Source organism: Erythrolamprus reginae, chromosome Z (genome assembly GCF_031021105.1).
Source record: "Erythrolamprus reginae isolate rEryReg1 chromosome Z, rEryReg1.hap1, whole genome shotgun sequence".
NCBI classification, from domain to species: Eukaryota; Metazoa; Chordata; class Lepidosauria; order Squamata; family Dipsadidae; genus Erythrolamprus; species Erythrolamprus reginae.
In genome coordinates this window covers 138,737,292-138,762,741 of record NC_091963.1, presented here as the reverse complement: position 1 = coordinate 138,762,741, position 25,450 = coordinate 138,737,292, and the positions used below count along the sequence as shown (strand labels likewise).

General features: G+C 42.7%; 1 long non-coding RNA gene across 1 annotated transcript; it reads right to left on the bottom strand.

The window, feature by feature from the left end:
- Window positions 1-5,154: 5,154 nt before the first annotated feature.
- Window positions 5,155-15,858, bottom strand: LOC139153174 (uncharacterized). Its single transcript, XR_011556766.1, has 3 exons — window positions 15,503-15,858; window positions 6,997-7,059; window positions 5,155-5,179 (listed from the first exon to the last, which is right to left on the bottom strand). It is a non-coding gene; the product is annotated as an uncharacterized lncRNA (long non-coding RNA).
- Between the last annotated feature and the right edge of the window lie 9,592 nt (window positions 15,859-25,450).

The following is a 25,450-nucleotide window of genomic DNA, read 5'->3' as shown; positions in this document are numbered from 1 at the left end:
TCGTTTCTTTAGTTATATTACTAAATATCTATTCTCTTCAATTCTTATTATGTATTGGACTAAATAAATAAATAAAATGAAAATAAAATAAATTTAAATATTTGAGCTCGTTTCAAAGTAGCTCTGGCTCTCTCTCCCCCTCTATATCTCTCTCTCTCTTCTTCCCTCCCTCTCTTTCTCTCTCTCCCTTTCTTCCTTTCTCTTTCTCTCTTTCTCTTCCTCCCTCCCTCTATCTTTCTTCCTTTCTCTCTCTCCCTCCCTCCCTCTCTCTCTCTCCCTCTCTTTTCCATCCTCCCCCCTTTTATAGAAACATTGAATCATAGAAGACTGACGGCAGAAAAAGACTTCATGGTCCATCTAGTCTGCACTTATACTATTTCCTGTATTTTATCTTAGGATGAATATATGTTTATCTTAGGATGGATATATGTTTATCCCATATATGTTTAAATTCAGTTACTGTGGATTTACCAACCACTGGAGGTTTGTTCCAAGCATCTACTACTCTTTGAGTAAAATAATATTTTCTCATATTGCTTTTGATCTTTCAGTAAAATAATATTTTCTCAATATTTTCTCATGTTGCTTTTGATCTTTCCCCCAACTAACTTCAGATTGTGTTCCCTTGTTCTTGTGTTCACTTTCCTATTAAAAACACTTCTCTCCTGAACCTTATTTAACCTTTTCCTTCTGTCCTCCCAACTACACAGATTGAGTTCATTAAGCCCTTCCTGATACGTTTTCTGCTTAAAATCTTCCACTATTCTTGTAGACCGTCTATGGACCCGTTCAATTTTGTCAATACCTTTTTGTAGGTGTGGTCTCCAGAAGTGAACACAGTATTCCAAATGTGGTCTCACCAGCGCTCTATATAGCAGAGTCGCAATCTCCCTCTTCCTGCTTGTTATACCTCTAGTTATGCAGCCAAGCATCCTACTTGCTTTTCCTACTGCCCAACAACACTACTCACCCATTTTGACACTGTCAGAAATCCCTATCCCTAAATCCTTCCCTTCTGAAGTTTTTGCTAACACAGAACTGCCAATACAATACTCAGATTGAGGATTCCTTTTCCCCAAGTACGTTATTTTACATTTGGAAACATTAAACTGCAGTTTCCATTGCTTTGACCATTTATCTAGTAAAGCTAAATAATTTGCTATGTTACAGAAGCCTCCAGAAATATCAACCCTATTGCACACTTTAGAGTCATCGGCAAATAGGCAAACCTTCCCTACCAAACCTTCCCCTATGTCACTCACAAACATATTAAAAAGAATAGGACCCAGAACAGACCCTTGTGGCACACTGCTTGTAACCTGTCTCTGCTCAGAATACTCGCCATTAGCAATAACTCTCTGATGTCTATGCTTCAACCAGCTGCAAATCCAGGGATTAAGTCCAATCTTCACTAATTTATCTATCAGCTCTTTATGTGGAACCATATCAAAGGCTTTGCTGAAGTCCAGATAGGCAATATCCACGGCACCACCTTCATCCAACACCTTTGTGACATAGTCAAATAAATTAATGATATTAGTCTGACATGATTTGCCTTCAGTAAAGCCATGCTGATTTGGGTCCAATAAGTTATTGTTTTTAGGTGCTGATTTATCCTCTTTTTGAGTAGTCTCCATAGCTGATGTCAAGCTAACTGGCCTGTAGTTACCAGCTTCTTCTCTACTGCCCTTCTTGTGGATAGGCTCAACACTGGCCATTCTCCAATCCTCAAGAACATCACCTGTTATTAGGGATTGGTAAAATAAATCAATTAGAAGGGTAGCAATGAGAAATCTGAATTCTTTAAGAATTCTGGGGTGGATGCCATTTGGACCCATTGCCTTATTTATCTTTAATCGTTCACATTCTTCTAAGACATCAGCTTCTAAGATCACTAGAGCTGAATCCGTACAGCTGGAAGCAATGCTATATCCATCTATAGTATTATATTGTAAGGTGTCATTTGAGAAAAATGAACAGAAGTAGCTATTAAAATGGTCAGCGACCTCCTTATTCCCATCAATGCATATATTATTCCTGGTACTAAGATTCGTGATGCTGCAGTTTTTCTTCTTCCTATCACTAATATATCTGAGGAAGGTTTTATCCCCCTTCTTTACAGATTTGGCAATTTCTTCCTCTTTTGAGGCTTTAGCAGCATATATTATCTGTTTCGTCTCCTTCTGTCTCATTTTATACACCTCTCTATCAGCTATACTTCCAGATTCTTTATACCTCCTATAGGCAGCCTTTTTTTCCTTAACTAAAGCCTTTACATCATTGCTAAACCATAGCGGTTTCTTCTTCCTTTTACCTTTAGTTATTTGCCTTACATACAGTCCAGTGGCTTGTAAGATGGCCTTTTTTAATACAGTCCACTGGGTGCTTGCTTCTGCCATTTTATCCCTCCCCTTTAATTCATTATTTAAATATTCCCACATTGCATTAAAATTTGTTTTTCTGAAATCCAACAATTTGGTTGTAGTAAAGGATCGCATCAAACCACAAACATAGATGGTCACTGCAACCTAAATTTTCTCCCACCTTAACCTCTGAAATCCAATTCCCATTCATAAAAACTAAATCTAGAATATTCTCCCCTCTAGTCGGTGTCTTAACCAGCTGTGCCAGAGCTGTTCCTCTAAAGGCCTCTACTTTATTCTTACTTTTGCATATAAGGGCATTGGGGATATTCCAGTCAACATAGGCATGTTGAAATCACCCATAAACACAATATCTCCCTTTACTGCCATTTCGGTAATTTCATCCGTCATCTTGTTGCCATATTGTTCAGATTGCCCTGGAGGTCTACAGATCACCCCAATTCTAATGACAGAACGTTTTTTTTATTTTGCATGCAAACCCAGAGAATACCCAATCTGCGCCTCTTATCTCTCTTTATCTCCCTTACCCCTCTTTCTTTCTCCCTCTCTCCCTCCTACCCTCCCACTCTCCCTCCCTTTATGTTTCTCTCTCCCTCCCTCCCTCCCTCCCTCCCTTTTTTCTTTCTTTCTTTCTTTCTCTCCCTCTCTCTTCCTTCTTCTCTCTTTTTTTCTCTGAGTTCAGAAAGTTCATTCAAACAACTCTCTGTAGAGCCAGTCAGAGTTCCTTGATGGGCTTCCTCCCAGGGGGGTGCTGTGATGGTGGACACGGGCTCTTTGTGTCTCATCCTTCTGGCTGCATAGGGGCAGAGTCTACGGAGCTCCTACTGAGGAGCGAGATCGGCTACAAAAGGAGCATCTTTTGGCACCTCCCCACTGAAGACTCTGCAAGTAGGGCTGGTGGGCATTGTAGCATGGAAGCTGGTTTTGAGAGGGGCAGATTGGGTAGCATTGGTGGGGAGAAATGGAACCTAGCTCCACTCCAGGGGCAGGAGAGATGAAATGTGGTGGAGGCTGCAAAGTTCGAGAATCTTGAAGGGATCAGGAGGGAAGAGAATCTTTTCATAGCCACGAGAGAGAGAGAGAGAGAGGGAGGGGGAGAGAGAGAGTAAATCCCCCTTTTTATTTGCATGGAGGTCAAGGGCCCTTTTTTTGTCCTTCTCTCACACCTTAATTGCTTCCCACTCATCCACAGACCCGACACTCTGACCCTGGCAGTCCTCCTGCCTGGCAGCTCAGGCATCACTGTGCAGTGTTGGAAAACATTTCATGGCAGTTCCTTGAAGAGGCCACAGGACAGTTGAGTTCTTGGCCCCAGCACCCCCCCCTCTCTCCCAAGAGCCAAGACATACTCAGCTGCAAAAGAGAGGCCTGGAAAACCCTCAGAGCTGAGTCACTGGGCCTTTCAATCAATGGAGATATTCCCTCCTAAAGATCTTCCTGAGGGCAAAAAAGCCATTCCTTCAGGACCTAGCCCTGACTGGGATCAGGGACCCAGTGGAGAAGGAGAAGGAGAAGGAGAAGGAGAAGGAAAAGGAAAAGAAGGGGACAGTGACACCACCATTATCAAAATATTTCTTACTATTGATGTAAATTTCCCTGAGTCCCATTGGAATGGGCATCATAGAAGTCAAATAAATAAACAAGTAAGTACGTAAGTACGTAAGTACGTAAGTACGTAAGTACGTAAGTACGTAAGTACGTAAGTACGTAAGTACGTAAGTACGTAAGTACGTAAGTAAGTAAGGGCATTTTTATTAAAGCATATTTATGAAGAGTAAGTTTGCAAAAAGAAGGAAAGCAACCACGTTGAAGAAATAGTCAGTCTCAGAAGGTGAATGTATTTATTCTGATCAAATTTCTTGGCCACCCATCCTCCACCCTTGCTACCCCCTCTTCCCCAGTCATGATCATCCTCAACAGTTGTTTGAAAAAAGACGGAACAAAATATAGTTGCATGCTTAAAGAAAAGATTTATTGTATTATAATCAAGAGGGTATTTCCATTACTCTTCAATACAGGTTCAATCATATGACATAAAGTACCTAATAAAGAATACATTTCAACTACACAGTTTATTGTAGAGAAGAATGAAGGAGGAAGATCAGAATGAGATTTGCAAGATTCTTTTCTTATAGCCCATGTCAATACAGGGGCTTTAGCCTTCAATTGGTGATCACTTCCATGACAGGTCTACTCATTAGGTCCGATAGAACTCTCTCAAAATAGGTAATGGAAAGTTCATTAATCATAAAAGGAAAAATGCAAGGAACAAAGAAGATAGAAAACAAACCAAAGAATAGAGGGGAAATAGGACCTTTGAAAACCAAAAGGTTGAATCTAAGGCAGTGATTCAGCAAAGCATAATTCCTGGTCCACCTCTCAAACTGTGCCAAGCTTAACCGTTAAGCTATATTCAGTGATCCGACCATTTTTACACTTTATTAGGAGAGGCAATCTTCCACTTATAACCAAATATCCATCAAGATATCTACAAAGAGTAAGCTTCAATTCTGGAGTACGCACTCTACCAGTATACCCGTCAGGACATAACATTTCGATGACATCATCTGACTCATGAATAAATACATTATATTTTCGGTTAGATATATTTTTGGCCCTAATAATATTATCACAGTAGTTGACAGCTCTTGAAGTATTGGTCCTTGGAAAATCAATATTCTTATTATAATCGAACTTTGTAGCTTCATTCACCAAGACTATCCAAGCAAATGAAAAGCGCATACAGAGCACATAGATTCCCTTTGCTGTCATGGCTCCTTTCTCCTGTGTGGCTCCTATGAAAAAATGGAAGAGAATAGTGGGTTTCAATTTTGTTATTACTGGTTCTTTGGGTGTGGCTAGATGGACATGTGAATGGGTGAGAGTGACTAAGTGACCATGTGACTGGCTGGGTGTGGCTAGGTGGCCATGTGATTGTGTAGGCGTGGTTATATGGCCATGTGACTGGATTGGCATGCCCAAATCAACATAATTTCTTTGCCCTAATTACTGTTTTAAGTGTAAAACAGTTTGGACTTGATTGTGGTTGTAAGTTGAAGAATAACTGTACATGTCAAACACCGACTTTCCAAAAATCATGGATACAATCCTAGTTCTCATACTTGGATTCCCCATTCTGAATTTTTGCAATTTCCCAAGGGACCCAAGGAAATTTGATTCCTACAGCTCTGAACCCTTAAGCAAACCAAATACAAGTGGTCCAAGGGTGGCTTCCCACCAGGGATGGGCTATGCACCGGACTGGTGGGAATGCTGTTCTGGTGGTGGTAACGGAGCATATAAATTAGATCCATAGCCGCCGGGCGTGGACTCACCATCCACACCCAACAGGCACAATTCCAGTTAAAAATTATAAGTTTTTTCTTTCCACGCATGCACAGAAGCAAAGAAACTGGCAACATTTGCTGCTGGAAGGACGTCCACATGAGAAATTTCAGCTGCTGCACAGCAGCTGGGGCCAGCAGAAAAAGCAGCCTACCCAAGCTCTGGCCACATGGTCTGCTCTCTGCTCTCGTCTGTGTGTGTGTGTGTGTGTGTGTGTGTGTGTTTGTATGTGCATGGCTGTCAAAGCTCCAAAATCAGTTTAAGTAGCTCTGGGGAAGTCAGTTGTAAATTAGAACACTTGCTAAGCAACTGGCCATTAAACAAGGACCACCTCAGAGGTGGATAACTCCGAGTTCAGACTGGTTCAACTGGTTCTTGATATTTCCTTCAGAGTTTTTTTTTAATTTGAGAGGATTAAATTGTTTTCCACACATGTGCCAAGCTCATGCGTACCCCCAAGGTACATCCACATGGTACAGGAGTAAGCGAACTGGCAGTGAAGTAAGTGGGAACCAGGGGCAGGCCACCATTCCCAGCACTACCAGAATGGGCGAGGAGTGTGTGCCTGCGTGTGTGAGCATAAAGCACAGGATTTCCTATTTTTTTAGTTTCTGTACATTCGCAGAAGCAAAAAGATAACTCATGTGACCTCCACCACTCCCTGCCACTTGCCCTGCTACTCACCGCCAGTCTCCCTGCAGCTCACCACCGCTCCCCCTGCTACTCACTGCTACTCTCCCCTGCTGCTCGCTGTTGCTCCCCCTGCAGCTCACTGCTGCTCCCCCGTTGCACATAAGTTATGACCAGTTAAGAAAGCAAAGAAACCAGCAAGGATGTCCACATGAGATATTCTCAATACGGCGCTTAGAGCAGCATCTGTGGCCAGCGGCAAAAGTCGCCTACATGATCTCCGGCCACGTGGCTTCCTCTATGCTCTCCTATGCTGCAGCAGACAGATGCCTGCTTCACAGATGTGGCTGTGGTTTTCTATGTTTTTTGCCAGTTTCCAACAATTACAATCCCACCACTGGAAAAAGAAATATAAAACAATGAACATTGTCAATATGTCATCTTAAATCATGGAGGTGATGGGATGGGACTCCTTTTCTTTCAGGATGAATTCCAGAGCCATTTTGTGTCATTTCAATTTGGTATTTCATTTATTTAGGAGAAAATATCAGTTATGAATATCAGTACAATCAAATAGTGTGATAAAAAGAAACAAAGAGTTTGAGCTTGCTAAAAACCTTGAGGTAGAGTAAGCATACCTGGATAGAGTAATCCCGTTGGAATAATTAATTGTAGAAGAAATCCTGGATAGCAGATATTTCCTAATAAGACAAAGCAAAATTTGAATTAGGATTTGACCCATGAGACGTTTTGGCCCAAGAGAAAACTCATATTTCAAAGGTCATTTTCTTATTAAAATGCCTCTGAAATATTTGAACACCCTTTTTCATTAGTCCCTTTATTATTAGTCCCTTTATTATTGCATCTGTTCTCTACAATTCTACTTTAGCACATCAGTGAAACAAGACTTAATATGTTCCCAGGCATGTCCATCCATTATCCAGTTGCATTGTGGTAAAACTGTTTCTTTATAGTAAATTGAAAGTTATTTTTAAATGTCTTACTGTCACTGCAAAACCCTCATTCTACTTGGAATCATAAGGAACCACCTCTTTTGGAACCTATTCATGTAATTTAATCCCCTTCTTCTGAAACTACTCTTGTTGATTTCTCTCTCTCTTTCCCTCCCTCTCCCTCCTCCCCTCTTCATAGAACATCATTTGTGATTTTTTAAAATCATTTTTGCCAAAAACGGAATTTTCTCTCATTTCTCTTTGTTGTTATTAGTGATGGGCAAACCCAATGGTGTTTGGGTTCGGCAAGTTCGGCTGAACTTTACGCAAAATTTGGCCGAACCCGAACTGAACCCAAACTCGAACTCCGAACACTGCATAATGTCAAAGCTCTGCCCCCGGAATCCCATCATTTTTTAATTTTATGGATTTTTTATTATTATTTATTTTTATTTTTATGAAAAAGGATGCCCCAGCAGTGCTGCAAGCAAAGAACGGTCCTTTCACATAAAAATAAACATGTTTATTTTTACTTGAAAGGACTGCCCTTTGCTTGCAGCGCCACTGCGGCATCCTTTTTTGTAAAAATAACAATGTTTATTTTTACCTGAAGACCTCCCTTTGAAGGAGCTGGGGAATCCCTCCCACGAAGAGATTCTGGGGGCGAAGCTTTGACATCACCAGCAGGTTGCTAAGGATGACATGTGATCACTTCTTGGATTCCATGGAATCCAGGAATTTATCACCTTGGCGTCCTTATCAACCTGCCAGTGACATCAAAGCTCTGAACGCAAATGCGGTGGCACAGACGCCACACACTCCTGCACCCGCCCCAGTAGGAATAGGAACAATCGGGATAGGAACAAACCAACTGCCAATCCGGCAAAAGGGCACCAGTCTGGTCAGGCTTGACCGGCTGGCCAACCTCCTCCAAGGATATCACCTGCCGGAGCACGCAGCCAACATCCTCCAGGGTTTTTGCGAGGGTTTTAGGATACCCTACCAGGGCCCCTGCAGGGCTTACCTTTCGCAGAACCTCAGGTTGGTTGCTGGGAAAGATGAGTTGGTTAGAGCTAAAATTAAAAAAGAGGTTGATGAAGGAAGGGTCCTTGGCCCCCTCCCTTCCCCCCCATTACCTAACCTGAGAGTATCCCCCCTAGGGGTGGTACCCAAAAAAGCAAAGGATGAATATCGTCTAATTCCCCCGGGGCGAATCAGTGAACGACTTCATCCCTGACGACCTTTGTTCCGTGCGGTATGTGTCTTTTGATGCTGCCATTGCCATTGTACGGGCCTGCGGCAATGGTAGAATGATGGGCAAGAGCGACATTAAGTCGGCTTTTAGGCTCTTGCCCATACACCCCGATGACTTCGACCTCCTGGGCTTCCATTTCGAGGGAGGTTACTACGTGGATCGGACTCTCCCGATGGGTTGTTCGATTTCATGTGTTCTATTCGAGAGTTTTAGTACCTTCCTTTAGTGGGCGTTCAAGAGACGAATGGGATCCAAATCAGTCAACCACTATTTGGATGACTTCTTGGTTGCAGGCCCGGCCAGCACACCTCAATGCCAGGCATTGATGGCGGCATTCTAAACACTGTGTTCTTACTTAGGGGTTCCCTTAGTGCCCAAAGAAACGGAAGGACCATCCTCCAGGATTTCCTTCCTGGGGATAGAATTGGACTCCTCCACTCAGTCTTGCAGACTGCCTGAGGAGAAGTTAGTTAAGACACGGCTCAAACTGGAGGAGGTGTCCCGCCTTAAGAAGGTGACCCTCAATCAACTCCAGGAGCTCACAGGGCTACTCAATTTTTCATGCTGGATGATTGCATCTGGCAGAGCATTTCTACGTAGATTGTACATCTCCATGCAGGATCTGAGCTTGCCACACCATCGTGCGCAGCTCAAGGTGGGACCAGAGAAGACTTGCAAGTTTGGCAGGCATTCCTGACCCAGTTTAATGGAGTTTCCTTTTGGCGGCAAGTTTTGCTTCTCGAAGCAGACTTGCAATTACACTCCGATGCGTCGGGTTCCCTCGGTGTTGGGGTAACACTAGGTGATAGTTGATGCCATTCTTCATGGACGGCCGACTGGGCTGTGACCGGTATTTGCAGGGATCTCACTTTCTTGGAATTCTTCCCTCTAGTGGTAGCACTCGAACTTTGGAGAGCCTAGCTAGCCAACCGGACTGTCCAATTTTGGTGCGACAACCTGGCGGTTGTCCATGTGGTTAATTCTTTATCATCCAAAAATGAACGGGTGATGCATCTGGTTCGTTTTTTCATGAGCAGAGCTTTGGCTCTAAACACATTATTCTCAGTGCGCCATGTCCCCGCTTTGGAGAATGGCACAGCTGACACTTTATCCTTCACACACAAAGCCGGCCTGTTCTGCGCCTTTTGGATAGGTGAGTTGCTGCCCACAGCCTTTAGGGAAACAGTCTCACTGTGCCTGCGCTGGTCCAAAAAGGACCAGCTGGGCCGGGTAGCAAGAGCTACCTTGCGCCAGTTGTGATAAAAGTAGTGCCTGGATTCAGCGTTTATGGTTTTCTGCGCTTCCACGGGAAGCCCGCAGAATTTTTCCACCACCGGAACCCCTCTAACCAAGTAGCAGTTTGGGACGATCACATTAGAGCATTAGTTCAGTAGGCTCTGACCCATCGAGGTTTGGCACGCATTCCTTTGGATGTGTGCCACCCCGCGGCTGCAGCACTTGTTTTACGGATGAGGGATCTGGCCTTGGGGTGCTGTAGGTCATCCGCCTTCTAGTCTTCTGTTAGGGCCGCTCATTAGGGTCCCACCTCATCGGCTGTGTTTAACTTCTGTTTTGTCTTTCAGCCAGTTCTGCTTCCAGGCCTGCCGTGTGGCTATGGCCACAGTTTTGTTTTTCGGGCCGGAAGGTATGCTGCAAGGTTGTTTTCTGGATCGCAGCCTACCCTGGGCCTGTGGACTCATTTGTCTGGTCATCCGCAGGGGTCTTTGTTGAGAGGGGCTCCTCCCTCTGGTTTTTTGGCCGGTGTCATTCCGAGAGAGCCCCCAAGTTGCTGGTATCCACCTTGGGGGCAATGACCTTGGAGTTTTGCAGGGCGTGGTAGTGTGCTGTCATGCCCCCGATGACATCTGGGCCATCGCTTCTGCTCCTCTGGACACGCGTATCGCATGGTCCGGGTTCTGCCCAGACTTGTCTGGCGGAATCCTTATCACCTAAGGTGCCAACGAGGCCAAGTTACAGTAACCAGGCTGTTGGTAACATGGTAAGGGGGCCAGGGGGGTTTAGTAGTAAACATCCCCTGATAAAGTTTTCAACGCCCTGGCTCTACCAAGCCGACGGCATTCACCTCTTAGATAAGGGGAATGCCACTTTTCTGTTGGACCTGCAGAGGTTCCTCCAGGACTTAGATAGTAGGTCTGGGGGGAGTCGGGGGGCCAAGATTGAGATCTGACCCCCCTCCCTGGCAGGTTAGGGGCAGAAATGTGCAGTAGGAGCAACCGTGCATGCTTCTTTGGGCATCTTTTTAAAAGGTGATGGGCCGCCTCTCTCCAGGAACTAGAGGTTAGAACAACGTCGGGGATTGCAGAGAGGATGCTCATGGGACTCACTGGATCCAATTTCCCTCGAGGATTGGAGGGTGAGCTCCTCCCACACGCCAAGGGGCGTGGCTTGGATCCAGGTGAAGGTGGATACATTCACCTGCTTCAGCAAGGAGTTTTTGCCCAATGTTGCCCAGGAAGGTTTTGGCAGGAATTTCCGCCCCGTTAGATTTGGCCTCTTCAGGTCCTTTGTTTATAGTCAAATTTGAAAATTTAGATGTACGTATTTAAATTTACGTTATTTTAATTTATGTTAATTTAATAAAGTGACCCTATTTTTAACCCATATGCTGTGTCAGCGACATTAACATGAGCCGGGGTGGTGCAGCAGGTAGAGTGCTGTACTGCAGGCCATTGAAGCTGACTTGTAGATCTGAAGGTCAGCAGTTCAAATCTCATCACCGGCTCAAGGTTGACTCAGGCTTCCATCCTTCCGAGGTGGGTAAAATGAGGACCCGGATTGTGGGGGCAATAGCCTAGCTCTGTTTTTTTTAAAAAAGTGCTATTGCTAACATGTTGTAAGCCGCCCTGAGTCTAAGGAGAAGGGCGGCATAAAAATTGAATAAATAAATAAATAAATAAATAAATAAATTAAGTAGGCTTTTAGGCTCTTGTCCATACACCCCGATAACTTCGACCTCCTGGGCTTCCATTTCGAGGGAGGTTACTACGTGGATTGGACTCTCCCGATGGGTTGTTCAATTTCATGTGTTCTATTCGAGAGTTTTAGTACCTTCCGAACACAGAGAAAGAGGAGAGAAAACTAGTGCTCTTTTACAGTTTGTATTTTTTGAATTCAAGGAGGAGGGGCAGATATTACTGGCTGTAAGGGACAATTTTATTTGCTGATTGTGTTTAAGCACAGACCACTCACACATTAGGCTGGAGTGGGACTAGACTGGGAAGTATAAAAAGGTGGGAAAACCCATTTTAAATTGTACTTTCAGAACACAGAGAAAGAGGAGAGAAAACTAGTGCTCTTTTACAGTTTGTATTTTTTGAATTCAAGGAGGAGGGGCAGATATTACTGGCTGTAAGGGACAAATTTTCACAACATAAGTGTGACCTATTCAGATATATCCTCTTCTCAATGAGAATGACAATGGCAAAGTAAATAATTCCTTCCCAGATTCACAAATACAGCCTCCAAAGTTCCATTTATTTAAAAACCAGTAAACGGTTTTTCAGTCCTCCTTCTATCACTCTGCTTTAGGGAGACACTGATGAATTGGCAAAGTCCATTACTTCATGCATCAGACCCTTCATGTGTGTCCATGGCGTGCACAGTCATCTCAATCATTATCAGTATTTGCAATGGACGTTCCCAAATAAGCTTCCGTTTGTATTCTTTTATGTTTTTACTCAGGAATCAGTCACCATTCTTAAAATTATGCACTTGTAAATAAGCCACCAGCCCATCAGACCTTAAATGAGAAAAAAACTGGGACAAGTTTTTGTATTTGCTTCAGAAACAATTTAGCATCTCATTGCATCTCGTTCCAGTATAACTCACTTTAATATACATTGCACAATCATTTATACACATACAAATGCTAAAGGTAAACATTTCAAGGTTGTTATAACTTTACGCTGCTTCTGGGATTCAATTTTCTCCCCAGCCTTTGCCAAATATACTCAGACAGAAGGGAATCCTTTTCAGTTCCCTGTTCTACTAAATAGACCATAAAATGTGTACCTATATTATTATTAATATACATTATTAATATACATATAATTTTTCCATACCAAGGCATGTTCTCTCCAGATTTTTCAGGTTCATCATGAAAGACCCTTTGGTCCTGGGAATCCAATATTGCCAGGTTCACCTTTGTTATCAACAGTATCAGGTTATTCATCCCAACCACTGTATTCCCTTATTTATATTATTCCAATATCCAAGTTTTAGTATATACACTCATTCACACTCAATCAAAAACAAACGTTCTTTTACAATGAATGGAAAACAATTATGAATTCTTAAATGCACATGTCCAACACAAAATCATATTTTTCACACTAAGTTAAATTATTAGTTGTCCTTCTTCTTCCCTACTGTCTCTTTTGCAGCACCTAATCTTTCCTCAATAATCCATACCTTATACAGGCCTTTCTTATAATCAATCACACTGATCATTCAGCTTTATTTTTAGACATCTTTTAAAAACCTCTGCTTATCACACAAATTATTATACTACCACTGCTTATTAAATCTCTTCCCTTAAAACAGAGCCAAATCCCAAAATACATCACCATACGATGCAAATATCTATTTTCACAGAACCGGTTTATCTAAATTTACATGAGACTCTCAGCTATATTCAATGATGCCACAGATTTAATCCAGAAAGCAAGTGTTTATCATTGAATTCTACTCAATTGTGAAATTATTTCCTAAAATGTTTAGCTTCCTTATGAGCATTGTAAAATTTAGCAACAATTGTCACAGCAGCAATTAAACATTTCCATTTCACAACACCAAAAGACTCCCTACCAGTACTTCATTTCATTTATCAGATAGGTGTTCAATTCATAATTCATAATGAAAGGGTTTTTTTAAAAAAAATGTTTTCCCTGATCTGGAACCTCAAGATATCCTTCCAAATATCCCAGCTAGCAATTTTCTTATGGGCATACAACAAGAGACTATTCCTTCCAACAAATATAAAAGGTAATTGTTAAAAAAAAACAAATTCCTGCTATGTATCATTTAAATATATTTGTGCCAAAATGTTTCATTCAAATTCCTTTCAAAGTTATCGGGTTCTTTTAGAGGTACAGTATGTGCTTTTACTGTAATGATGAAGTTTCTAAAAAGTAACTGAATAGGTAATTAGTAGATAAATTCATCTATCAGAAAACATGAAAATTGGTAGTTATTTTCCTCAGTATTGGACTCCAGTTCATCATATGTGAAACACACAAACTACTATACATAAAAGAAACCTCTTTCATACCCACATCTATACACTAATCTTGGAATTCATCAATACGGAATTCCCTTCAACTGCCAAATAAAGCCATCAAAAACCTTTATAACTTCTTTCTCATCCTCAACCTCTTAATATACAATGAAGAAATGCTGTCCACAAGAGTCGGACAGCCAGTTTGATAGGAGTGAAGCGGACCCAAGATTTAAGAGAAGCAAGCTTCACAACACAAAGAAAGGTAGCTGGTAGGGTCCTCTCTACAGTGTTTGTTATAACTAAACACTAACATGTGGGCACATAAAAAGTGGGCTTTTCAACATAATAATTTTAAGTGTTTTCTGCAGGAATTCAAGAACATTATCTAGGCAGATCCCAGAGGACAGTTCCTTCCAGGTCACAATGGGATAGAGAAGGGATTGGGTGACTTCAGAGGCTTTTGTTTTATCACAATAGAAACAAATTCAGGCCTTCCAGTATGTATTCAAAACAATAATCAAAATAATTTCACATAAACCAAAAAGGGGTTTATTCAAATACTCACTCACAAATGAGTCAAAGGGGTACACGACTCTAAGTCGGTGTCCCTATAGTAAGGGAAGGCCTCATCTGGGATTACTAACAATATATCTTGTGACAAGGGAAATGTTACACAGTGGGTAGGGTTTTTAGGATCCACCACTACTTGTTGGACACTCTGAATGGGTCCTTTTCTGGGGCGTTTCTCAGTGCCAACTTTGGGAGTTGTTGTGAAGGACTGGATCCACTACTCCATCCAGTTTCATGGACGACTGTGCCCGGGCCTGGCCACAGGGCAAAAGGATGTATGGCGGAGGCTGGGGCACTTCCTCCAGGCAACTGGACAATACGGGGGGTTTACATTTTCCTATCTCCCTCGAGAGATCGACTGAATCTTTCAACCCCTTTGGCAAGGGAGACAGAACAATGTGCATTTCTTGGGGCTGCCAGGGAGGAGATGAGTCTTCTCCCCCCTCCTAGGGGTCCTTCTCCTGAGCGTGGCCCCTAAAGGAATGGGAACCACGGCCAGGACATTTTTCATTGTTGGGTCCTACATTTGGTGACCCATGGAGGTGGGTTTCGAGCCAATTTCAAATACAAGTCTATGAACTGACAATATAGTGGGAATATCAAAGGTTCCTATATCGGGCCATCCCAAATTGAAGGAGGGCCATTCTGACGTACAAAGGTTGGTCAGAATGCGACGGCTCCACTTTATACCATATTCTCGAGTTTGGTTATTATAAACCTGGTTGAAATGTTTCATTACACACTCAAGGGGGGGGGGGGTTTGGCACACTTGGTTTCCCTCCCACCTTCCACCCGGAGCACCAGACAGAAAAGGCGAGGTGTTATACAAGGGATGTAAGGGGTCCTTCCCTTGAGACACAAAAGGATTTTTATTCACTTCGCACAATCTCTACCGGCCCAAGGTCCTGGAACTCACAGTCACCTGTGGGAACCGCGGTAGGCAATCACACACACACACACACACACACACACAACTTTTTCTCTAAAAACATAGGCCTCCCACCTTACGAGCCCTTTAACGAAGAACGAGCCAAAACGAGGGTGATCAGTCCTTGCCTCTGTCCCTTGACATAGGGAGAGATAGACTCGTACCAGTCTCTAAAAAGCGCATATAGTTGAGGACTTGCCTTTTATCTTAGAGACACGGTTACTCTTCCAGCCAGCGAACAGATGTCCTGGTCTTTGATCTCCCACTCGATGGTTCTTGGAATACAAACCGGTGGTGTTGCCGCCCCCGTGTCAGTGGGAAGGTCCTCGGATAAAATGTCCGATGGCGCCTGGACGATTCCTCTCTCACATCACAGGGCAACTGACACCACGGTGGGCACCCTCGATTCTCCGTACGGGCCACCAGAAATGTTGCGGCAAAACTCAGTTGCCAGTCAAGTGAATGGAGACCACAAGGAGATTGCGTAACTCAGGTTTATTTGAGTAACTTCAGATTCAAAAGATATAAAAGCAATGTCTGAACAATGTGGACTGTTTTTCAGGGCTCTTTATCCAATTCCAAAGGAGTACAAAAAACACACAATATCAGCCAATCAAATACTAGTTGTCAACGTTTCCTTATTGAGAAAGTAAAAAAGGGGGTTATACAATATAGAAGGTGCAGAATGTACAACAAAAAAGGAACTTGATGCTAGTATGTGGGTTCATACATAGAGCTATGTGCTCTATCTCTGCACCATCAAAGCCATGTCCTTTTCCTGTAGCACAGCTATGTTCTACCAGATGCAAGGCATAGATTATAAACACAAAATGTACTTTTGTACTCTAAATGTCAAACATAACTATATATGTGGGGCATAGGTCAAGGCTTAAGAAATGCAGAATTTGGGCTAGCACTAAATATGAATGTATATCTCAGGCTAGCTTCCTCACTGGAAAGTATAAAAAGATGGGAAAAGCCATTTTAAATTGCACTTTCAGAACACAGAGAAAGAGGAGAGAAAACTAGTGCTCTTTTACAGTTTGTATTTTTTTAATTCAAGGAGGAGGTGCAAATATTACTATCTTTAAGGGACAATTTTATTGGCTGATTGTGTTTAAACAAGAACTCTCAATACGAAATATTTACATATGGACGAATATCTGAAATGTATATACAATAATATATATAAGCTGTGATATAATAATACTGTTTATCCCACTCCCTTCCTACCTTCTTTTTTCTGTATCCCCATTTCCCTTTCCCCCCGTTTTATTCCTTTTTGTATAAATTAATAAAGTATATATATATATATATTTTAAAAAAGAAAAGAGTAGGACCTAGTACGCTGCCCTGGGGAACACCACTTTTGACAGGGACAGGGACAGGGGTGGAAATGGCACTTTCAATTTTGGCAACTTGTTGGCTATTTGATAGGAATGCAGTAATCCAGCTGTGGAGGAATCCTGAGATGCATCAATGGATTTTCCTTGATCTAGGTGGGTAGTCCATATGTTTTTGCAGTGAAGTAGTTGTAGGTTGCAGGATAATTTCTTTCTGAATCCAAATTGTTTGTTAGAGAGTAGGTTATTAGATTCTAAGTAAAGGGTGATTGACTGATTTAAATTGATTACATGATTTTACATGAGACGCAGCATAGTTATATTGGTCTGTAATTGTCAACGAGTGAAGGGTCTCCTTTTTGAAGATGGGGATGACTACTGCTTTTGACCATAGCTTGGGGAGTGTGCTGGTCCTGAAGGATTTTTGGAAGATAATGCTTAGAGGTTCGGCTATAGCAGAAGAAAGCTTTTTAAAGAAGTATGCAAAAAGACCATCTGGTCTGACTGATAGGGAAGGTTTGAGGTCACGGATTGCTTTTTCAACGTGGTCTATAGTGAAGTCGATTTGGGTTAGGTTGTAGAGAGAGTTTGAGGTGCGATTTGCAAAGATGGGGGATGAGCCATTACTGTTAACAAAGACAGAGCCAAAGAAAGAGTTGAAGAGGTTAGCTTTGGATGGATCATCGTATTATTCTTTGTTGTTGGGTCCTACGAGAGATGGAATAGGTCTAGAGTCATTGAGTTTGTTGTTGACGAAGTTGTGGAAGGCTCGGTTAGATTTGGTGCCAAGGAGGTTTTCCTCTTGTTTGCTGTGATAGTTGAGATATTCTGCTTTTATTTGTTGGCATATGCTTTTGTAGTGGCACTTGCATCCTGTTTGGTGGGTTTCCTGTTGGACTAGAAGACCTCCCAAGGTCCCCTCCGGCCATTTTGTTTTATAGTATTCTGTCATAGGATTGATTGGATTGATTGATTGATTGAATGAAAGAATGAATATTTCTACTTCTTCTTCTTCTTCTTCTTCTTCTTCTTCTTCTTCTTCTTCTTCTTCTTCTTCTTCTTCTGTTTGGTGGGATTCCTGTTTGGACTAGAAGATCTCCCAAGGTCCCCTCCAGCCATTTTGTCCTATAGTATTCTGTCATAGGATTGATTGGATTGATTGATTGATTGATTGAATGAAAGAATGAATATTTCTACTTCTTCTTCTTCTTCTTCTTCTTCTTCTTCTTCTTCTTCTTCTTCTGCTTCTGCTTCTGCTTCTGCTTCTGCTTCTGCTTCAGCTTCAGCTTCTGTTTCTGCTTCTGCTTCTTCTCCTTTTCTCTCTCTCTCCCCATCTTTCTCTTTTTCCTTCTCTTTCTTTATCTCTTCTTTTTTGCATTCCTTCCTTCCTTCCTCTCTCTTTCTCTGTCTCTCTCTGTCTCTCTCTGTCTCTCTCTGTGTCTCTGCCTCTCTCTAATAAAAAGGCAGACTAGATGGACCATGAGGTCTTTTTCTGCCATCAATCTTCTATATTTCTATGTTTCTATGTCTCTCTATCTCTTTCTCTCTCTTTCTTACTGTATATGAGCACTACTGATTGATATAAGTGAATGTTATTCATATGTATCTTCATGTGATCTGCTTCCTCTGTTATAAGGATTATGCCAGCAAAGCATTTAGATATGTTGGATATCTTAACAATTGAATGGTTAATGTCATGGAGTTAATAAAAATGATCCAGGAGGCAAATTAAAAAATAAATAAATAAATCATTCTTTTTGTTAGTTTAAGTGAAGAGTCAACAACCTTAAACACTACTATGGACCTATTTCAACAGAAAACAAAAAACTGAGAGCCACAAAACTGGATGGGCAAAGCCAAACCAACATCACATACTCTCACAGTCACATGAACCCCCTTCACATCCTTATTTCTTCCATTTTCCCTCCTGATTGTACCTTCCTTCTTTTTTTCCCCTCCTCTGATTTCTTTTTTTTTATTATTATTATTATTATTATTATTATTATTATTATTATTATTATTATTATTATTATTTAATAAATTTGTATGCCGCCCTTTTCTGTAGACTCTCCCCTCCTCTAAATTTTATCTTCCTTCCCCCTCCTTCCTTCCTCCCTTCTCTTTCTCCCCCTTCCTTATTTTGCTAAATAAATAAATGCTGCTTTCTGAGTTCTACTAATTGCATTGCTGAAGCAACGGGAATCAGATAGTAGCACCTCTGTCAAATCTTAACCTGGGCAGAAATCATAGAGAGATGTGATCTTCCGTCTCATTCCTCTCCCATGTTTATGCGTATCCCAGTGCTGGGATAAAATTGATGAAGGAGCTACTCTTGCCCATTCCTCTCCTTCGGGAGCTGACAAAAAGGCTGGTGCTCAGCTGCCCAAGAAGGACATGGAATCACTGAAAGCAGCCGGTTGCTTTTTACAGTGTGGAGAGGAACAACAAGCAGTGCCCATTGCCTTGGCTGCTATTGCTGCCACCTTTAACCTACGGAGGTCCAGTAAAACCTCACAGAGACCCTGAAAATTAGAATAGAATAGCATCTAGCCAAACTGTTCCTTAAACTCATTTACAGACTACATGGAGCCCTCCATAAAGTCATCTTGGAATGGGGAGTTCACTGCAAAGTTCTGGAGAGAGTCCCTTTGGGCCATTGGGACTACACAAAGACTTAGCTCAGCTTTCCATCCTTCCACTAATGGAGCAGTAGAAAAAGCCAACACTATATAGTGGAAAAATACCTCCGATGCTAGGTGGATTTCCAACAGGACAACTGTTTGAAGTTGCTGCTTTTTATAGAAGTAGCATACATGAGATTCACCGAGAAAGTAATGCATCACATTTTTTTTCTCAGCCTACAGTAATGTTATGAATGCGAAACTTTAGATATACATTGTCTAAAAGTTGATCCAAGTTGGTGATTTAGGCTGATGTTTAGACAGAGAATGGGAATCCAAGTTTGAAGAAAAACATTAAAAACATTGGAATCCCAGTGTTAGAGTTACCAGAGTTACCATTTAATTAGTTAGACAGACTTAAAGTACCATTTAACTGATTCAACAATATCCAGAACCAACCAACAAACAGAAACCATCCAACCGTGAGGAATCTCAGCCACGTGGCAACCGAAACCTACAGACAAAGGCAAGACAGAAAATTATCTTCAAAGCCATCAACCACCTCCATAAAGATCCTGCATGAAAGCCAAAAGCAACAGGACTTTGGAGGATCAACCGACCTTAAGTTATTGATCCCTACTTCCCACAGAACCCCAGAGAACCCCAATCAACCCCAGCACACCCCAGGACCACCAGCCCTAGCAAATCAACCCCAGCAATCTGCCCGTGCGCCATCATCCTGATCCAGCCCAGCCTGTCCGGTCCCCAGCTGATCTACCCAAAGCGGTGGCAGCACCCCCTACCAAGCCATCCAAATCCTAAAACCACAGTGGAGCCATACTGAAGCTGCTAGAAATAGCACCACTATACCAACCGTCCTGAGCCCAGCCTGCCCAATCCCCAGCTGAGCCATCCCGAAGCAGGTAGGAACTCAGCTGGTAACAGAAGGACTCCATAATCGCCGGATCCCCAGCTGAGCCATCCCATAGCCTCTTTTGACTTTTAATTCACCTGACTTCTAGCCATCCAAAGCTTCTAACTTTTAGTAACAATGAAAGGAGCCTTTTTACTCTTTTTTACTCTGCATTGCCCAATCTCTAGCTGAGCCATCCCGAAGCCTCTAGTAACTTTCAAATCTGCTGACTCCCAGCTGAGCTATCCCAAACCTTCTAACTGACTCCCAGCTAAACCATCCAAAGCTTCCAGCTTCTAACAACAGCAAAAGGAGTCCAGCCAGTGGCAAAAGGTTTTCTTACTCCAGGCAACAGTGAAAGGAGCCCAGTGTCAATGAACCAAATAGCATCTGAAAAAATAAATCAACTTCCACGTCGATGCTTTTAGCGCAGACTCTGATTTATTAACAAAGCCAATTTGGATTCATTCCAATTTAAGGCCCCTTAGGATTACATCCAGGTCAAAAGCTCATCTCCCATTCCCACACCCACAAGTGCAATCATGAGGACCAATCTGATGCAGGGATTTCTAATTTCTTCCCGTGTTCAGTTTATTTTGGATTCTGTGTAAAGGACTCTATGCTGCATGACATAAATCTCTCTCTCTCACTCCCCCCACCCCGTTCTTTTCTCACTACCAAACTGTGCCAGACCAACCTTTGACTTCCCATATTACTTTGGGCTTAAACTTGTGATTACTTGACTTTTACAGGTGTGAAACTTTGATTGACTTACATTTCCCCATTTGAGGGATTCTTACTATGGGTGTGGGTTTTGGGGTGGGGTGTCGGAGGTGGGGTGTCTTTTGGTTTACCTGATGCTACGTGCTGATTGTTGCAGTTGTACTGTTCAGGTCAATACTGACTTGTGTACTATTTCGGGTCTATTTGACCCGGAGAGATTTACAGGTCTGAAACTTGTGATTGAATTACTTTTCCTCATTTGAGGGGTTATTACTATGGGTGTGGGGGTTTGGGGGGAGGGGTTGGGGTGGTTTTTTGGGTTTACCTGATGCTGTGTGCTGATTGTTACACTTGTACTGTTCAGGTCAATATTGAACCAGCATTTAGTAACAGGTAAACCAACCTCCCCACCCCTGCCCCCCCAAAAAACCCCACACTCATAGTAAGAACCCCTCAAATGAGGAAATGTAAATCAATCACAAGTTTCAGACCTGTAAATCTCTCCGGGTCAAATAGACCCGAAACAGTACACATGTACCTTTTTTCTGAAATTAATTTTTAATTTCATTTTTCATTTGTTTATGAGCCAGCATGTTCACATATAGTTTACTACTGCAACAGGTATTCAAACAAACACCACTTACAGTAGCTATGGCGATAAAGAGACAGGAGGGATGGGGGTATCCATCTCTGAGGTTGGGGAGGGCCAGAATAACCTGGTCTTGCTGGGGAGAAGTAGATATGACGGGAGTCACAGGGCTAGCCATTTTGGAGGAAGAAGAGATCGCTGCTTAAAAGCGATCCCCTGTTCCGTTCCCGGGAGCTCAACCTGGGGTGCTGGTGATGAGTGTAATTCACTTAACAACTTTGCCAACAAGGTTGTTGAATGAGGCAAAATTCATTTAACAATTATCTCACTTAGCAACAGAGATATTGGGTTCAATCATAGTCATACGTCGAGAACTACTTGTAGAAATCAAGCAAGCAGTTGCATCCCTCTCACTCCCACCAAAGAAAAGACCCTAACAGCAACAACAGGGGTCCAAATCAGGTTTTAAGAACTTTACAGAACCCTAGAAGAGAAGGCACCATCTATATGTTTTGGTCACCATGATGTAAAAAGGATATTGAGACTCTAAAAGAATGCAGAGAAGAGCAACAAAGATAATCAGGGGACTAGAGGCTAAAACATATGAATAACAGTAGCTGGAACTGGGCAAGTCTAGTTTACGGAAAAGAAGGATTGGGGTGACATGATAGCTGTGTTCCAACATCTCAGGGATTACCACAAAGGAATCAAACTATTTTCCAAAGCACCTGAGGGTAGAATAAGAAGAAATGGGTGGAAACTAATAAAGGAGGGAAGCAACTTAGAACTAAGGAGAAATTTCCTGACAGTTAGAACCACCGTTCCCCGTAAGCTGCACACGTGCGCGTGCGCGCCCCCAAAATACCCCCTCTCGCGCGCCCTTTTCCATGGGCACGTGCTCCCCATCCCCCTGCCAGCCCGCGGGGGGTGGGGGGAGGTGTAGCAGTAGGAGGAAAGGGAGCCACGGCAACCCTTGCCTCCCCATGGTGCCTCTGGCCAAACGCGCCCCTGGCTTCTCGGCCCTGCCGCCCAATCCGCCCCCTCTCCTCCTCCGCCGCCTCCTGCCTTGGGGCGTGACTACTGCCGTGGCGGTGGCGGCTGCAGGACGAAAGCGATGCCAGCCAGCAAGGGGGCTGCAAGAGAGGGCTTTCTCCACAGGCTTCAGGAATGCCCGCCCCGCCCCTCTCGTAGCCCCTTTGCTGGGAGTGCTTTCGTCCCAGACTTCCAGGAAGAGGGCTGCAGTAGAGGTAGGGCAGGCATTCCCGAAGCGCTCGGAGAAAGCGCTCTCGCAGACCCCTCGCCATTGGTGCCTCCGTTCCGGAGCTCCGCCTCACAGCTGATCACCCTGCCGCCACCCCACGGCTACTACCGCTGCTGAGAGAAAGAGAGAAAGGGGGGAAGAGAGATAGCAAGAGAGAGAAGAGAAAGAAAGCAATAGAGAGAGAGAAAGAAAACAAGAGAGAAAGAGAGAGAGAGATGAAAGGGGGGAGAGAGAGATAGCAAGAGAGAGCAGAGAAAGAAAGCAAGAGAGATAGAAAGAAGAAGTGTGAGAGAGAGAAAGCAGGAGAGAGAGAGAGAGACAAAGAGAGAGAGAAAGAGAAAGCAAGAGGGGGAGAGAGAAAGAGAGAAATGACTTTTGATTTAAAGCATATGATAAAAAGCACCCAAATAATAACAGAGGGGGAAAAAAACCAGCGGTTTGTGTGTGTGTATATGTGTGTGTGTGTGTGTGTGTGAACTCTTGAACCATTTCCAATAGCTCACCTCTAATTGGAAATGGTTCAAGAGTTCACACACACACAAACACAAGGGGGGAGGAGACAGGGATGGAAAAAGAGAAGATAATAATAGCAATAGATTTTGGTTATGTTTTATTATTAATTTCTTTTAATAAAAAAAGAAGGGAATTTTTTTCTTATTTATTTATTTATTTGCTTGCTTGCTTGCTTATTTTTTTATTTGTTTGTTTGTTTGTTTGTTTGTTTATTTATTTTTCTATGCCGCCCAGTCCCAAAGGGACTGTCGCTCAGACACTATACTTTTCCGCCCACACCGGGGGAAAAATAGAGGGAACATTGGTTAGAACAATTAATCCATGGAACAGTTTGTCTCCAGAAGTTGTGAATGCTCCAACATGGAAGTTTTTAAGAAAATGTTGGATAACTATTTCTCTGAAATATTCATGACTAGAAGACCTCCAAGGTTCCTTCCTCCTCCGATTGTCCCTAGAACAACAACCCTGTGAGTTGAATTGGGCTGAGAGAGAGAGTATTTGGCCCATTGGGCACCCAACTGGCTTTCATAGAAAAGGCAGGACTTGAACTCACATCCTTCTGTTTTCTAGCCTGGTACCTTAACAACTAGACCAAACTGGAAATGACTGGAGATAAGATATCTGTCAGATGTTCAGATTGTACAGGGCTTTATAGGTAATAGCCATCACCTTGAATTTAAAATTCTTTAAAGTTGAATTGGATCTAAGAAGCTCTAGCTGAACTATGCATCATAAGTTCTTAAACATCATATTTCCTTCCCTTTATATATCAAGGTTTCAATTTACCATATATAAATGTTATCAACTCTTAGTGTTATTTTGTTAACAGATGCTAACTATTTAGTCCAATAGCTTTCTCATGAAGTTACAGTCAGACTCAGAAAAGAGAGCTGAGAGGGACCTTTAAGGTCTTCTAGTCCAACCTGCTACTCAAGCAGTATACCATTTCAGACAAGTTGCCGTTTAGTCTTTTCTTTAAGAACCTCCAGTGAAGTTACATCCACAATTTCTGAATACAAATTATTCCATTCGTTAAAATTATTCTCAGTTAGGAAGTTTCTCCTTAATTCCAGGTTGATTCTCTCCTTGATTTTCTCTACTCTTCAGGAACTTAGAATTAAGGAGAAATTTTCTGACAGTTAGAACAATTAATCAGTGCAACAGCTTTCCTCCAGAAGTTGTGAATGCTTCAATACTGGAAGTTTTTTAAATTTGTTTTTCTGAAATCCAACACTTTGGTTGAAGTAAAGGATCGCTCACAATCAGTGTTTACATCAAACCACAAACATAGATGGTCACTGCAACCTAAATTTTCTCCCACCTTAACCTCTGAAACCCAATTCCCATTAAAAAAAAATAAATCTATAATATTCTCCCCTCTAGTCATATAAGGGCATTGGGGATATTTCAATCAACATAGGCATGTTGAAATCACCCATAACCACAATATCTCCCTTTACTGCCATTTGGGTAATTTCATCCACCATCTTGTTGCCATATTCCTCAGATTGCCCTGGAGGTCTACAGATCACCCCAATTCTAATGACAGAACCTTTTTTATTTTGCATGCAAACCCAGAGAATCTCCAATCTGCGCCTCTTATCTCTCTTTTTCTCCCTTACCCCTCTTTATTTCTCTCTTCCTCCCTCCCTCTCTCTTTCTTTTCTTTCTCCCTCTCTCCCTCCTTCCCTCCAACTTTCCCTCCCTTTCTGTGTCTCCCTCCCTCTCCCATCCTTCTTTCCTTCTTTCTCTCTCTCTCTCTCCCTCCCTCCCTTCCTTCTTCTCTCTTTTTTTCTCTGAGGTCAGAAAATTAATTCAAACAACTCTCTCTAGAGCCAGTCAGAGTTCCTTGATGGGCTTCCTCCCAGGGGGGGTGCTGGGATGGCGGGCGGGGGTTCTTTGTGTCTCATCCTTCTGGGCTGCATAGGGGCTGTGGCTCCAGAGTCTACGGAGCTCCTACTGAGGAGGAAGATCAGCTACAAAAGGAGTCTCTTCTGGCACCTCCCCACTGAAGACTCTGCAAGTGGGACTGGTGGGCATTGCAGCAGGGAAGCTGGTTTTGGGAGGGGCAGATTGGGCACCATTGGTTGCGGCTATCAGGTGGGGAGAAATGAAACCTAGCTCCACTCCAGGGGCAGGAGAGATGAAAAGTGGTGGAGGCTGCGAAGTTCGAGAATCTTGAAG